At 37.5% G+C, this 14,960-nt stretch overlaps 1 pseudogene; it reads left to right on the top strand.

The window, feature by feature from the left end:
* The first annotated feature begins 384 nt into the window (after nucleotides 1-384).
* On the top strand, nucleotides 385-3,642 carry LOC113682816 (E3 ubiquitin-protein ligase TRIM45-like; annotated as a pseudogene).
* Nucleotides 3,643-14,960: the final 11,318 nt, after the last annotated feature.

The raw sequence follows: 14,960 nt of genomic DNA, 5'->3' as shown, positions 1-14,960 counted from the left end.
ATTTATTCCGTTCCTTAAATTTGGCCACTTTAGGATTGAATCAAATTTTTCTTAACAGATCAAGAAGAGTTAGAGGTCAATTTTATTTTCTTATATTTTTCTTGTTGTGCGTAATTTTTAAGAACTGGTGTTGTGAGTGGTCTTACTTGCACACAATGCATGAAAGAGATTTTTCTTTTGGTTTAATCAACGTTTAAACTTGAATGAAAGAGTCTGAGACAAACAAATGTCTTCCTGTTTCATGATTGGTTGAGTGAGCTGAATCCACTAAGGTAATTTGCAACTAGTTGTAAGGAAAGCCGAAAAAGATTATCACAAGGCTTCATTGTTTCAAGCTGATTTATGCCAAACAGTTGCTCTCCTTGCTTACATCTGACGAACAAAATGGATATCAAAACATGGCTCCAAGATCTTCGAGAAGAAGTGTCATGTCCTGTGTGTCCTAACATCTTCACGAACCCAAAACAGCTCCAGTGTTTACACAGTTTCTGCCTCCAATGCTTGCAGCAATGGCGCAGAACAAATCATGGCCGAGACACAATCAGATGTCCCAAATGCCAAGCTCTAAACAAAGTGCCGGAAAGTGGCGATCTGAAAGATCTACCAACCAGTTTTTACTTGAACGGCCTGATTGATGTATTAGCCATTAAAGAATGTAAAAACAGTCAAGTACAGTGTGGAAATTGCGACAGGAAAAGCTACGAGACATTTTATTGTTTCCAGTGTTGCACATTTTATTGCCAAGAATGCGCCGTTGGACACAACATCATGCGAAATAACAAAGATCACCGTGTTCTGGCGCTCAAAGATTTTCAAGAAAAGGACTTTGAAGATGTAATGAAACGACCCATGTACTGCTCGAAACAGCGGCACGAGAAAGAAAAACTGAAATACTTCTGCAAGAATTGTACTGAGGCAGCTTGCCAAAGTTGTGTATTGATAGATCATGCGGGTCACGCTATAGTGCTCCTAAACGAAGAAGCTGAAAAACAAAGATTCAAATGAAATCACTTATAGAAACAAAGAAGAATGATTTACGAGAAAAAATAAATATTGTACGACAACTCGACGAGGATTACGCAAAACTGATACAAAGAGAAGAAGACTTGAAGCGAGAAATACAGGAGTTTGTGGACGATTTGTTTGCAACTGTTGAAGTGAAGAAACAAGCCATGTATGAAGCAGTGGAGAAAGAAACGAGGAAATCGCTCGAAATTAATGCAGGGCAAAAAACGAAAATCGAACGACAAATTAAGTTAATCAAGTCATCGTTGGAGAAAGCTGATAAACTGATGATACGAAGTACAAACGCCGAAGTCGTTCAACTGATGATTTCATTAGAGACAATATTTCACCGAGATGATCAAAACCAACCAGACGACCTCGACCTAAAAAAGCCCTCCTCTTTAGCTTATGTGGGGAATCAAAAGCTGTTGAACACTGTTGAAGGCCAAGGAATTGGATCTTTGCGAGTAGTGCACCAAACAAAAGCAAGTCAATCCGTTGCTGAAGGCAAAGGACTTGAAGAAGGGATTGTTAACCATACAGCACACTTTACTTTAACTACAAGAGACGCGGAAGGAAGACAGTGCTTCAATGCAGATGATTACATAACGGTGGAGATAAAGGACGAACAAGGACGAGAATGCGTGACGGAAGTGCAAATAGATGAAAATAGAGACGGACACTATCAGATCAGCTACTCTCCCGGAGAAGTAGGAAGGTTTAAAGTAAAAGTAAAGGTAAACGGAGAACATGTTCAAAACAGCCCTTTTACTATAATAGTAAAAGGCTTTCAGTCCAAAGCCGTGTTGGCTTTCGGAAAAGAAGGTTCTTCTGTAGGAATGTTTAGAGGTCCTTACGGATGAGATAGCTGTAACTGATTTTTTCAACCACAGAGTTCAAATTTTTAACAAGAATGGATACTACTTGAGATCATTTGGTAGGGAGGGTAACAAGGCGGCAGAATTTAAATATCCCATAGATATAGCATTTCATGATAACGGGAATATTTATGTGGCAGACCAATGGAACCACAGAATCCAGATTTTTACGGGGGAGGGTCGATACGTGAACAGTTTTGGTAGGAAAGGAAACCGGGATAGTCAGCTCAGATCACCTTGGGGCATATCGGTAGACAGTGATGGAAACATTATTGTTGCTGATTCAGATAACAAAATGATTAAGATCTTTTCTTCTGATGGCATGTTTCTGATGAAGATAGGTGGACATGGGGCTTTTACTTTTCCTATCCACTGTGTTCAGTACGATACATATCTCATAGTGTCCGACCACGATGAACATTGTATCAAAGTTTATGACAGGTATGGAAAATTTCAGTTCAAGTTTGGAAAGGAGGGTGGAGGGGACGGGGAGTTTAATAATCCTGCATGTTTGTCAGTAAACAAGTCAGGACACCTGATGGTATGTGACACAAATAATCATAGAGTACAAGTATTTGAACTGAATGGAGGGTTTCTCTATAAGTTTGGAACTAAAGGTGGCAATTTAGGAAAATTTCATTATCCACAATCTCTAGCGGTTCTTGCTTCAGGGCAAATTGTTGTCACTGATAGGGGCAACGATCGTATTCAGATATTTAAGTAAACTATAATCTATATAAAAATTTGATTTTCGTATTTCAGATATGTATTCTTGAAATGGTGACTTAAAAGACAAATGGTAAAATAAACAAGTTAAAAAATGAAGTTTATCGGGGAATAGTGGGGTGACCGCTTAATACACGTTCAACTTTAGACATTATATTTTAATTTTTCTCCTTGAAATTTGAGGTCGAAAAGGTTGATTAACCAACTATTTATTAATGTTGAGCCAAGAGGGTTTGTTGCAATTTGGTGTTCTGGCTGTGGCCTCCTCTCTCTGCTCTGCGGAAACTGGCTTGGAAGCGAAACGGAAAACTATCTTCTCAGCTCTTTTCGGCTGCTCGTAAGCGAGCATTAACCGGGTGGATCAGCTACAAGCAAGCCGATAGTTAGCCTGAGGAATATTTACTTCTGTGGCAAAAATAAACCGTTATTATATGCTTAGAGAACCTCTTTTTTATTATCACAAAAACTTGTTATTTAGATCGAATTTAGGTATTGGAACGAGAAATTACCAAGGAAGAGTAATGAAACCAGAGCCTCTAGGTTAAGAATCAACGTCTACGATTACTGAACCAATGAAATCTCTGACAAGCCTGGTAGTACAAGAGGGTTTTACATCGAGTTGGTTCAGACTTGAAATCTCAGATTTTTTAACCAGCCATTGAGTAGTTAAAGGGAAACATCGGAAATATATATTAAGTTGAAAATTGCTCTAGATCTGTAGGGAGAAGTTTATTTTAATGTTTTCTATGTAAAGGATACTTTCAATATTCTTTAATAGCCACATTTTGAGTTTAAGTTTTTATTGACAGTTTATTCGAATTAACCCTTTCACTTTCAATATCTTATTAGTAATTCTCCTTACTGTCTGCCCCACAATTGTTATGATGTTAGCTCAGAGAATTTGGTATTGGATCAACTATTAATTCCCTAATTGATATTTTCCTTATTCTCATCACATGTCTGCTTAATATTGTATCGATATAGTAAGGAGAAACTCTCTCTTGGTCACTCGTGGGAGTTAAAAGGTTAGTGAAGTTTTGTATGAGTACAGCTATTCGATATATATGATAACTAGATGTAACTATGTTTTTTCATATGTAATTAGTTATTTTGATAAAATGAGAATAAAATTTTTGTTATCTCTCAATAACTGTTTCAGAGTTTGTGAGAGTTTCTTTCTATTTAGGAGCTAGCATGGTGTAATTGTGTTAATATTCACTTATCAGAGCGTTGACCTGGTTTCTATTCTTGTTGATACCTCATTTGGGCTGAGTTTGTTGGTAGTTCACGCCCTTTCTTTAAGTTTATTCGTTTGTCTGTTTATGTTCAGCGGGTTTTCTGGTTCTCGTTCATCCACAAACCCAGAATTCCAAATTTAGATCGGATCTCAAGGGCACTTGAATTGAAGTAAGTAAAGGTGACGCCCTATAGATTCAAACTTGGATTTTCGATATAATCTTAAAACAACTTCCATGTCAAACCATTTTTTGAGTAGTTTGAGACTAAGTGGCCTTCAATTGTAACTAAATGGAACATATTCCCTACCAGAACAACCGAAATTATTATTCGCAATCCAGCTCCAGAATGAAGTAAGTGTCATTCTGAGAACCGAGGTTACAAAAGCTTTCCAGGGTAGCTACCTCTGCAAAACCTCCCCTCTCTCCTTAGAGGGAGTGCCAATAAGCGCTTGCAAAGTTCCAGGCCCTCAGTTGGTGGAATAAGAAAAATGATTGTTAAAAACTCCTCCATCTTTGATTACATGGCAAAATTGTACTTAATATGCAAAGCCACTATTTTTCATTGCAACCTTTAGATTACATAAAAACGATGAAAATTAATACAAAGTAAGATGGATATTGGATTGGAAAGACAACAAAATTTACTACAGGAGCGTCAAAGTAATGCATGAAATCTGGCCCCAGAAAATTTATTTCGTAGGAAGGCATCGTAGGAAAGAAATGACATCTAAACAAAAGGACTTCCTCTTGTTAAAATTTGTGGGCTTCAATGGGAAATGTACTTCTTTAACCGAAACTTTGAAGGAAATAGTTAGATGAACGACGATCAATTCTGTGGATCCATGTTTGTTCAGAAATTCTGTGGATTATCTATCATCTCTCAGCTGTTCGAGAAGAATTTTGCGTTTGAAATATCAGCAAATGAACGCGTGGATGAATTCGTGCAAACTATCGCTGTAAAAGGTGATTTGGAAGGGCTTCAAACAGAATGTGCGACGTCATCTGAGGGAAGATATCGTCGAAAAACCTTTCTCCTCGTCTTTGTTGAAAATTTGCGTTAGTTTAGTGGAAATATTGGTATGGAGTTGTGGAAAAAGTACTTGATTCGGTGGGATTTATCTTTAGGTCGTTTTCTGTTAGGCCTTTAGTTTTTTTATTATTTTACGTTAGTGCGACCTCTGTGTTTGGAAAAGCCATTTAAACGCGCGACGCAATAAAATTCGAACGAATGATCGACGTCAATGTGTGATAAATATTACTAGATAAGGCACGCGATAACAAAACTGTGTGATATCAGTATAATTATTCACATCTTCAAAGCCTCTCTTAAAGTTCTTTACAGAACGACGGTGGTTCACTCCTTTTGATCTAAAGTACTGTTATTTATACTTGTGTCAAATTTTACAGTAACATGATAGATTTTTAGGCATTGAACAAATGTTAAGTATTGAGAAGTTGACGCTTTTTTAATAGATAATAAATAAAGGAAAAGAAAAAAGACGACAAACTGTCGCACTGATGTGTTTGTAGATGTATGAATGAACATTAACGTGAGATAAAAGATATTACTTGTGCGTCCTGCCGTGAATAAATTATTTTCGATTGGAGACCCTGCGGTAAATCGTTTTACGGGGAAGTGAACTCCAGAGACCATGTGCATTCCAAACGATGCCTGAATATGTTTATTACTACCTTATGATACCAGCTTTCCTTGCGATTACATAACGAAAACATAACGAAAAAACATAACGAACAAAACGTAACGTAGCATAACGAAAAAGAAAATAATGATGAAAGATCACAAGGCCTTTTTCTTTTGCGATAACTGTTCTCTTTGGAAATGGGAGCGAAAAGGATCTTCTAGACTGTCATGTTTTTTAAAAGCATGCAATCGATATTACTTCGATAGAGTTCAAGTAAAAAACACTTATTATAACGGAATATATTTGGGTAACTTTTCTAATGCATAAGCAGTTATCAAAATCAAAATCCAGACACATCAAATATCGTTCTTCTGATGGATGATCGGACTTCTTTGTTTCATACCTTTTTTGTCTTTTTTTTTTTTCCTTAGGTGTCATTAAGAATTCAGAACATTAAACACAGAAAAGAAAAAAAATCTCTTGCTTCATTTGAATGCTGCGAAGACTTATTATAATTTTAACTTGCACAATTTAATAAAATGTTCTTAGATAGCTATTGTTATCGTGGTTTTATTTCGCTGTTTGTTTTTTAATGGTTTGAAAATAATTTACATAGAGCCACCCAAATTATATTTCAGCCCGAATAAACCCGAGACGACTCCACGATCGAAAAGACAAGCACAACGTGGAACCAGACGAGTTCGGTATCGTCAGTACTAGAAACTAATGTTCTTATGCGTTTTTTCGTGATCATTCACGTCGAAGACGGTCAAAAATCAGTACTTATGGTAGCGAAACCTGTCGAAAACGATTTCAAAATTAAGGCCGCATTTTGTCAATACATCGTCTTTAAAAAGGTCCGTTTTTTGCGTAGACAAGTGAAAACTGGGGCTTTTGAAAAGGTTGACGGAAAATGCATTACATACTGCCGCTTCCATCTACGTTTGCGAGTGTTTTGGCGGTGGCCGGGGAAAGTTTCGTGTGTTACTAAAGGCAGGAATTTGGAATACGGACGGTGGACTATGGAATGGGAAATGTGGAATGGGAAATATAAAATGAGGAACTCGGAATGAGAAATGGAGAATTGGAAAAAGCAAATAAAAAATGAAAAATTTTAAATATTAAATGGAGAAGGGTAAATGGAGAGAAAGAGTTGGGAATAGGGAAGGGAGAGTGGAGAGTGAAGAATGGAGAAAGGGAAACAGAAAATGGAAAAATGGAAAAATGGAAAATGGAAAATGATGAGTGAAGAATGGAGAATGGGAAAAGGAAATGAAAAAAATGGAAAATGGACAATGGAAAATGGAAAATGGAGAGTGGAGAGTGGAGAGTGGAGAATGGAGAATGGAGAATGGAGAATAGGAAAAGGAAATGAAAAAATGGAAAATGGACAATGGAAAATGGAAAATGGACAATGGAAAATGGAAAATGGAAAATGGAAAATTAAAAATGGAGACTGAAAAATGGAAAATGAAAAATTGAGAGTGGAAAACGAAGAATGGAGAGTGGAAAAAGGAAAATGAAAAAAGAAAAATGTAAAATGGAGAGTGGAGAGTGAAGAATAGAGATTAGAGAATGAGAAAATAAAATGGGAAATTGAAAATGGAAATTTAATGTCATTATTTTTAGATTAAATATTTATAATGCAGAATAGATATTTCAGGAGCCCATCACTTGGAGCCTTCAACTGCCCTGTATTTTTGTCACGGTGTTTTCACAGACGAGTCTATTTTTAGTTTGAATTTACCGCGAACTAGGACTCCCCATGAGAGCACTTCGACCAATCAAGATTAGCGCCTGGTTAATATCTAACTTTACTCGTTAATATATTGAAAGAAAAAAAAAAACAGTAGAGAGATGCAAGCTTCTTGCGATAGTTCGAGTGCAGATTCGTGTGAACAAAGGCGTCCCAAGCTCACGTCTCGAGAAAGAGCAAACGATTAATTCATGAAAGCGTCACATTTCTTTACGGACTGAGTGGATATTGATTCTTGAGATGAAGACAACTCGCACACAGCTTGCTCACGAAATTTTTTGTTTCCGCGCTCTCCATCATCGCTGGCATTTCGCCTCTTAATCGTCTTGAATTTGGACTCTTTTCACGAAAGTTTCTTTAGAAGGGCCAGAATCAGAAGAAGGATAACCTTTCATAAACACGAAAACTCAAAAAAAAAATATATATATATGTTATTTGCCGGCTGGGAGGTCCGTATGGTGAAAAACTGTGACCGAGGTCACAGTTTTTCACCATACGGACCGACCCTTAGCCGGTAAATAACATATTTATTGTTTTTAAACTTGACGAAATTCTTTCCGAGAGAACCCGAATGACTTATGGCCGTAAATACGGCAAGATCTTCCATAAACTAAACAGTTTTTGAGTGAGTAAATGGTAGTTAAAATAGAGGTGATGCAAATTTAAGAGAGATACCTCAGCGAAACATTTTCATTTCCGTAACGATAAAGGTGATTTAAAAGACTTCCAAACAAACTTTGAAACATTATTTTTACAAGTATCTGTCACAATCTGACACCTGTCAAGTAGAGAGCGCGCAAGAAAAAAAAAATCGTAGGAACATTTGAAAACCAACAGAACTAGTTTGGCAACTCACGAAAGCGTTACCGTGGCCCGTGGGCAGAGATAGGAAAATACTGACCGGGTAAAGAACCAATCAGATTGCAAGATTCGTTACCGTGCCCTCTAAAAAAACAATAAATACATCCCAACTTTCGTTGTCATTTTTCATAAATATACCTCGTTTTCCGGCTGGGCAGTATTTTTAAGCAAACACGTCGGTCACTACCTCAAGCCGATAAATAACTTATGAATCCTCCCTTTTCTCTCTATCAAATCACTTTGGTTGACAGAAAAATATTGGTTTCAGAATGAATTTGTATAAACAATAGTGTCATTACGTTGGTTGACAAGCGGCCTAAAAACCGTCTGCAATTAATTTTAATCGTTCACAAAAAGTACCCAGAAAGTTGAAACGTGAGGTATTTGGTTACAGTTAAACTGAACGATGGAACTTTCATTCATTTAATATCTGAATTTTCTCGAGCAATTTGTTCATAGTAAAAAAAAAAGCGAGCGAAGTTTTAATTTAAGTTCTACAACAAATATACGTTCCTGGTGAGTCTTTCCAATTCCGTTCAATTTGGACATTTGTACCTTAAATTGCACAACAGAAATTGAAGGAATTGAGAAAAGGCTGCATTAAATTCCCTTGTGTCTCGTTGGAGTGTGCCGTTCGAATTTAGTTTTTGTGAAGGAAAGATCAGAGTTAAACACGCCATTACAGCAAACAAACGAGCAAACTCTCACAACTTCAAAATAAAAAATTGAATTTACTCACAATTACTTTCCTCGCCGTTTACTTAATGAACAGAGGTAAATCTTCGTACATGAATGAATGGTCGATGAGAGTAAATAATAGTTTCCGTTAGATCATTAACTGATTTTTAAGAAAACATTGTCGTGACAGGCCTTGCCAAACTAGTTCTGTTGGTTTTCAAATGTTCCTATGATTTTTTTTTTCTTGCGCGCTCTCTAATTGACAGGTGTCAGATTGTGACAGATACTTGTAAAAATAATGTTTCAAAGTTTGTTTGGAAGTCTATTAAATCACCTTTATCGTTACGGAAATGAAAATGTTTCGCTGAGGTATCTCTCTTAAATTTGCATCACCTCTATTTTAACTACCATTTACTCACTCAAAAATTGTTCAGTTTATGGAAGATCTTGCCGTATTTACGGCCATAAGTCATTCGGGTTCTCTCGGAAAGAATTTCGTCAAGTTTAAAAACAATAAATATGTTATTTACCGGCCAAGGGTCGGTCCGTATGGTGAAAAACTGTGACCTCGGTCTTGAAAATGCTGCCCTCGGCCTACGGCCTCGGGCAGTATTTTCAAGACCTCGGTCACAGTTTTTCACCATACGGACCTCCCAGCCGGCAAATAACATATATATATATATATATATATATATATATATATATATATATATATACAAATAAAAATACAACGGGGATCCGCACTCCTGCGAATTTTTGCGCAAATGTGAAAAATTTGTAAAGGAAAGTGAGATATATAAGGAAAGGACCACCAAAAGGCGCGCCAAGCAGATAATGAATCTAACAGGTCCCAAGGGGCAATTTGTATGAATATTTGTAGCGAGAGTGCGGCAACTCCTGAACATATGATAGATTATAACCACAAACTACTCCCTTTAATGAAAACTTGACTGACAAAAACAAAAAAGTGATTATTATTGTTACTCGGTCAGCTTTAGAGAGTGACAAAGAAAAGAAATCAGGTCAACTTTTTTTCCGTATAATCAATTTATTCCGTTCCTTAAATTTTGCTTCTAAATGTTTTGAAGAGAACGTTGATATTGATAATCAACGCTGGGAAATATATGTTTCTCTCTGAAAACAGCAAATTTTAAAAAGTGAAAAAACTTAAAGCTCCCATTTTCAGTGCATAGCCGTCAAGCCTGCTTGCAGACTTTCATTGGCGCTGTGAAATCACCGGCGAGGCCGGCGGATGTCGAGACGGCGAGGGATGAGAGCGGGCGAGAGGTCTGGAAAGGTTCTCGAGCCAGGCCTCTAACACCGCTGTCACACGATCACTTTGTTCTCCTGCTCGAATCTCTGGGGTTTAGCCGCTAGTGTCGATTAGGCTTGAGTCGATTGTACTCGTAAAACTGGCATATTATGCTCCTAACACTGCTCAAATTTTTTTAAATTTATGCCCGAGTTATGCTCGTTTCTCTAAATTATGCTCCTCGCATCAAAATTATGCTACTTGATTTTTAAGCAAAATAAAGGCAGGGTATCTTTACTGGGGTAAACACAAAACAAACAGCAAATGATTACTTATCTAGTGACTGCAGCTCATCATTTTAATAAACTGATTATTAAACAATGTGTCGTAACACGTTTCCCCTGCATTTGTTCCTCAGAATTGATAAACACACCGCTCATCATTTTTCAATCAGTGGATCTTCGTAAGTCAAAGTAAGGATTCAGAGTAACACGCTTATCGGCGTTTATTGTACTGAAGCATAACACAAGCCTGAACATAATCTACTAAAGCATGGTCTTGCGAGTCGTTAAAAGAGCAGTTAATTATTGAGAATACTCTTTCTGCAGCAGCAGATGAGGGTTGTACTTGGAGAAACTTTCATGACTGCAGACGACCAATGTGGCAATCGATCTGAGTGCTGTCGCCACTACTTCACTTCGTCCTCCAGGCCATTGTGACGTTATGGGCCGCAGCAACATAGTTAGGCAGTTCCGTGATTAAGCCATTTATTACATGGTTACTGTCCAAAAACGGAAATAATCGTAAGCCTTTTGCAGTTGCTGGCGTCGGTCGCAGCGATTACACAGCTTCCGGGCACATTATTCTAGTAGCCTTGAATGCGCTCAACGTGTTGTACAAATCTGCATTGAATTTTCGCAAAAACCACTGAATTCCAGGCTCGACACTCCTTTTGGTTTCCTGTTCCAGTGCTGCTACATTTTTTGTGAGATCTCCAGCCGCTGTAGCGACAGCTACTGCGTGGACATTTCGGAAATGTGGCACCTGACATGCATTCGCAACCGTTTGTAATCTCTCGAAGCACGAGAAGACTAGTTGGCCATCTCCCTTTAAAACTTAAGTGGCTTTGACGAAAGGTTCACCCACATGAACGATAGCTACTAGCTCAAGCTTAAGGCTCAGAACTTTATCTAGACCAGACAGGAAGTGGACTAGTTGACGTGAAATTTGGGGAGCAACATTTTCTCTTTCAGCATTAGCCACGAATTCTTGTAAGTCACCAAACTGCTCCGTGAGTTGTTTGTAGACTTCCCACCCCGACCACCAACGAGTCTCGCAGTACCTCTTCGATTTAAGTCCGGTCGGTTCCTGCCACATAAGCCTCGCTTTGTGGCTATGCCCAAGTAGGTGGATCCACAGATTGCCAAATTCACTTAAGTTCAGAGCAAAGAAACAAGCCATTTATAACGCAGTGAAGAAAGAAGCGAGGAAATCGCTCAAAGTTATTGCAGGGCAAAAAACGGAGATCGAAGGTCAAATTATGGTAATCGAATCATCGTTGGAGAAAGCCGATAAACTGATAATAGGAAGTACAAACGCCTAAGTCTTTCAACTGATGAAATCCATAGAGACAATATTTCAGCGAGATGATCAAAACCAACCAGTGGACCTCGACCTAAAATAGCCTTCCTTTTTAGCTTATGTGGACAATGAAAAGCTGTTGAACACTGTTGAGGGCTAAAGAACTAGATCTTTGCGAGTAGTACACCAAACAAAAGCAAGCCAGTCGGTTGCTGACTGTAAAGGTCTTGAAGAAGGCTTTGTTAACCATATAGCGCTGTTTACTTTGACTAAAACAGACGCCGAACTGAGACAGTGCTTTCATGAAGATGATCACGTGACGGTGGAGGTCATGGGTGAACAAGGACAAGAGTGCGTGACAGAAGTGACCAGGCAGGAGAGTCTGTATTTTCGATGGGTATAACATTTCATAATAATAGGAGTATTTTCGTGGCAGACCAGTGGAACCACAGAATCCAGATTTTTACGGGGGAGGGTCAGTACGTGGACAGTTTTGGTTGGAAAGGAAACCTTGGTAGTTAGCTTAATTCTCCTATGGGTTTATCGGTAGACGATGATAGAAATATTATTGTTGCTGATATAAACAACAAAATGATAAAGGTATTTTCTTCTGATGACATGTTTCTAATGAAGATAGGTGGACAGGGGGCTTTTACTTGTCCTATCCACTATGTCCAGTACGATACATATCTCATAGTCTCGGACCAAAGTGAACATTGTATTAAAGTTTATGACAGGAATGGAAACTTTCCGTACTAGTTCGGAAAGGAGGGTGGAGGGGACGGGAAGTTCAATCATCCGGAATGTTTGTCTGTGAACAAATCAGGACACATGATGGTATGTGACTCAGATAATCATAGAATACAAGTATTTGAACTGAATGGAAAGTTTTTCAGTAATATTGGAACTCGAGGTGGTAATATAGGAGAATTCAGTTATCCAATTTCTCTGGCTGTTCTTGCTTCTGGGCGAATTGTTGTCGCCGATATGGGCAGCAATCGTATTCAGATATTTGAGTAAACTATAATCACTATAAAAATTGATAAGTTTGATTTCCGTATTTCAAATATATATTCGTAAAATGGCAACTTAAAGGACAAATGTGGCTATATAATCAAGTTAAAAGAATGAAGTTTACTGGGGAATGGTGGGGCGACCGCTTAGTATGCTTTTGATTGTAGTCATTGTATTTAGATATTTCTCCTTGAAATTTTTAGATCGAAAAGGTTGATAAACCTACTGTCAGTTGAACCAAGAGAGTTTGTTGCAATTTTGTGTTCTGGGTGTGGCCTCCTCGCTAACTGATAGGATTTGCTCTACAGAAAGTTACTTGGAGGCGAAACGGAAAGCCATCTTTTCAGTTCTAATTGGCTGCTCGAAGGCGAGCATCACTTGAGTGAATTACCTATGAACAAGAAAATAGCTAGCATGAGGAATATTTACTTCTTTGGCCGATACAAATCGTTATTTTACGCTTAGAAAACTTCTTTTTGTTATTACAGAAAATAGTTATTTAGATCGAGTCTAAGTATTAAAACGAGACATAATCAGAGCCAAAATCTCAGGCAAGCCTGGTACTTCAAAACGGTTTTTACATCCAATTAGTTTAGACTTGAAATCTCAGATTTTTGAACCAGTCATTGAGAGGTTAAAAGGAAATCGCTCTAGATCTGTAAGAAAAGTTTTATATTTCTGTTTTCTATGTAGAGGATACTTTCAATATTCTTTAGTAGCCACATTTTGAGTTTAAGTTTTTATTTACAGTTTACAGGGAACATTGACTTACTCAATGAGAGCCAGTTTAGAATGCTTAAAAAATGTGGCACGAAATGGGATTGTCTTGTTTATGAAATGTTGTACATAAGAACAATAAGGCCCAATTTAAACACCCAGAGCGATTCCATTAGGGCCAAACTCTTTGTTTAACTTTTAACACTTTGTAATTTACTCACCGCTTCATTATATATGTACTCGATTTTATTATTTTAGTTTACTTGATAATGACGTTCTGGAAACGTTGAAACGTCGTGTTATGCTTTATAATATTTTATCGCAGATTTTTATTGTCAAATATTTATAGTTTATTGGAATTAACCCTTTACCTCCCAAGATCTCATTAGTAATTATTTTTAATTGACTGCTAGTCAATTCTTATGATGTTAGTACAGAGAATTTGATACTGGATCAAATTTTAAGTCCGTAATTGATATTTTTCCTATTCTCATAACTTGTCTGCTTGGTTTTGTATTGATATAGTAAGGAGAAACTCTCTCTTGGTCACTCATGCGAGTTTCAGAGTTAGCGAAGCTTTATATGAGTGACAGATATTAGATATTACTAATAACTGGATGTAATTTTGTAATTACTTAGATAATTCTGATTGTATCAACTGAGTTGATAATGTAAATTAGCCACCGTAAAGAGTTTCAAAGTTAACTTTAACTAACCCTCTTTATTCATATGTAATTTCGTGCATCGATAAAATGAGAATAAAATTTGTGTAATCTCTCATATAATTGGAGAGTTTGAGAGAGTTTCTTTGTATTGAGGAGTCAGCATGGTTTAATAGTGACAACACCCACTCATTACAGTGTCGATACCACCGAATCTTCAATAGTGTTTCCGGCTTGGATGTACACAGATTCTTCTGCTTGGGCTTTCGCGATTTCTGTTTTAAGCTCTAAACTGCTCTCTTTTTCATTCGAACAGCGAGATCTTCCATCTGTAACGCCTGTCGATTTTCCAGGCTCGTAGCCTTTCTTTATAAAATTGCTATTATCGCTGTAGGTTTTACTCGTGCAGATAAAGCTGAACTGGCGGCCTATTTATTTTGAACGATTGGAATAGACTGGACTTTGACCGACGGGAGTGCTAAGAGTCAGCATAGCTGATTAATAATGGTAATAGGACAAAGTGGAGTCCAATTTGGTCTGTAATAATACGAGTGATTAACAAAATCGGACGACATGAAGTCTTGTTACCAATTAATCACAACCGTTACAATTTCCGAAAAAAGAGAAAGAAAAACTACATTTAGGACAAATATCTCCGGTAGAGACAATGTCTCAAGCAAAAAATTCCTCCACTTTGGAAATTCCCCTTTTTTTTTTGCAGGATTTTGCAGTGGTTGTTGCTGTGGTTATTGTGATTAATTCAATTATTGGTGGATTTCGAAGATTTATGATTGGCTACTTCAACTGTCCGATTACAATGTCCGATTACAACTGTACACAGTGATTAGTAAAAAATAATGCAGCAGATGCACCAATCACATTGAGGAAATTGAACGGTTATGATGAATCCAATGTTAATATACATGTTCCGTGTCCATTCTCATTGTGG

The sequence above is a fragment of the Pocillopora damicornis genome, chromosome 14 (genome assembly GCF_964200805.1).
Source record: "Pocillopora damicornis chromosome 14, jaPocDami1.2, whole genome shotgun sequence".
Taxonomy (NCBI): Eukaryota; Metazoa; Cnidaria; class Anthozoa; order Scleractinia; family Pocilloporidae; genus Pocillopora; species Pocillopora damicornis.
Note: the sequence above shows the minus strand (reverse complement) of the source record. Positions and strands in the feature narration are given on the sequence as shown.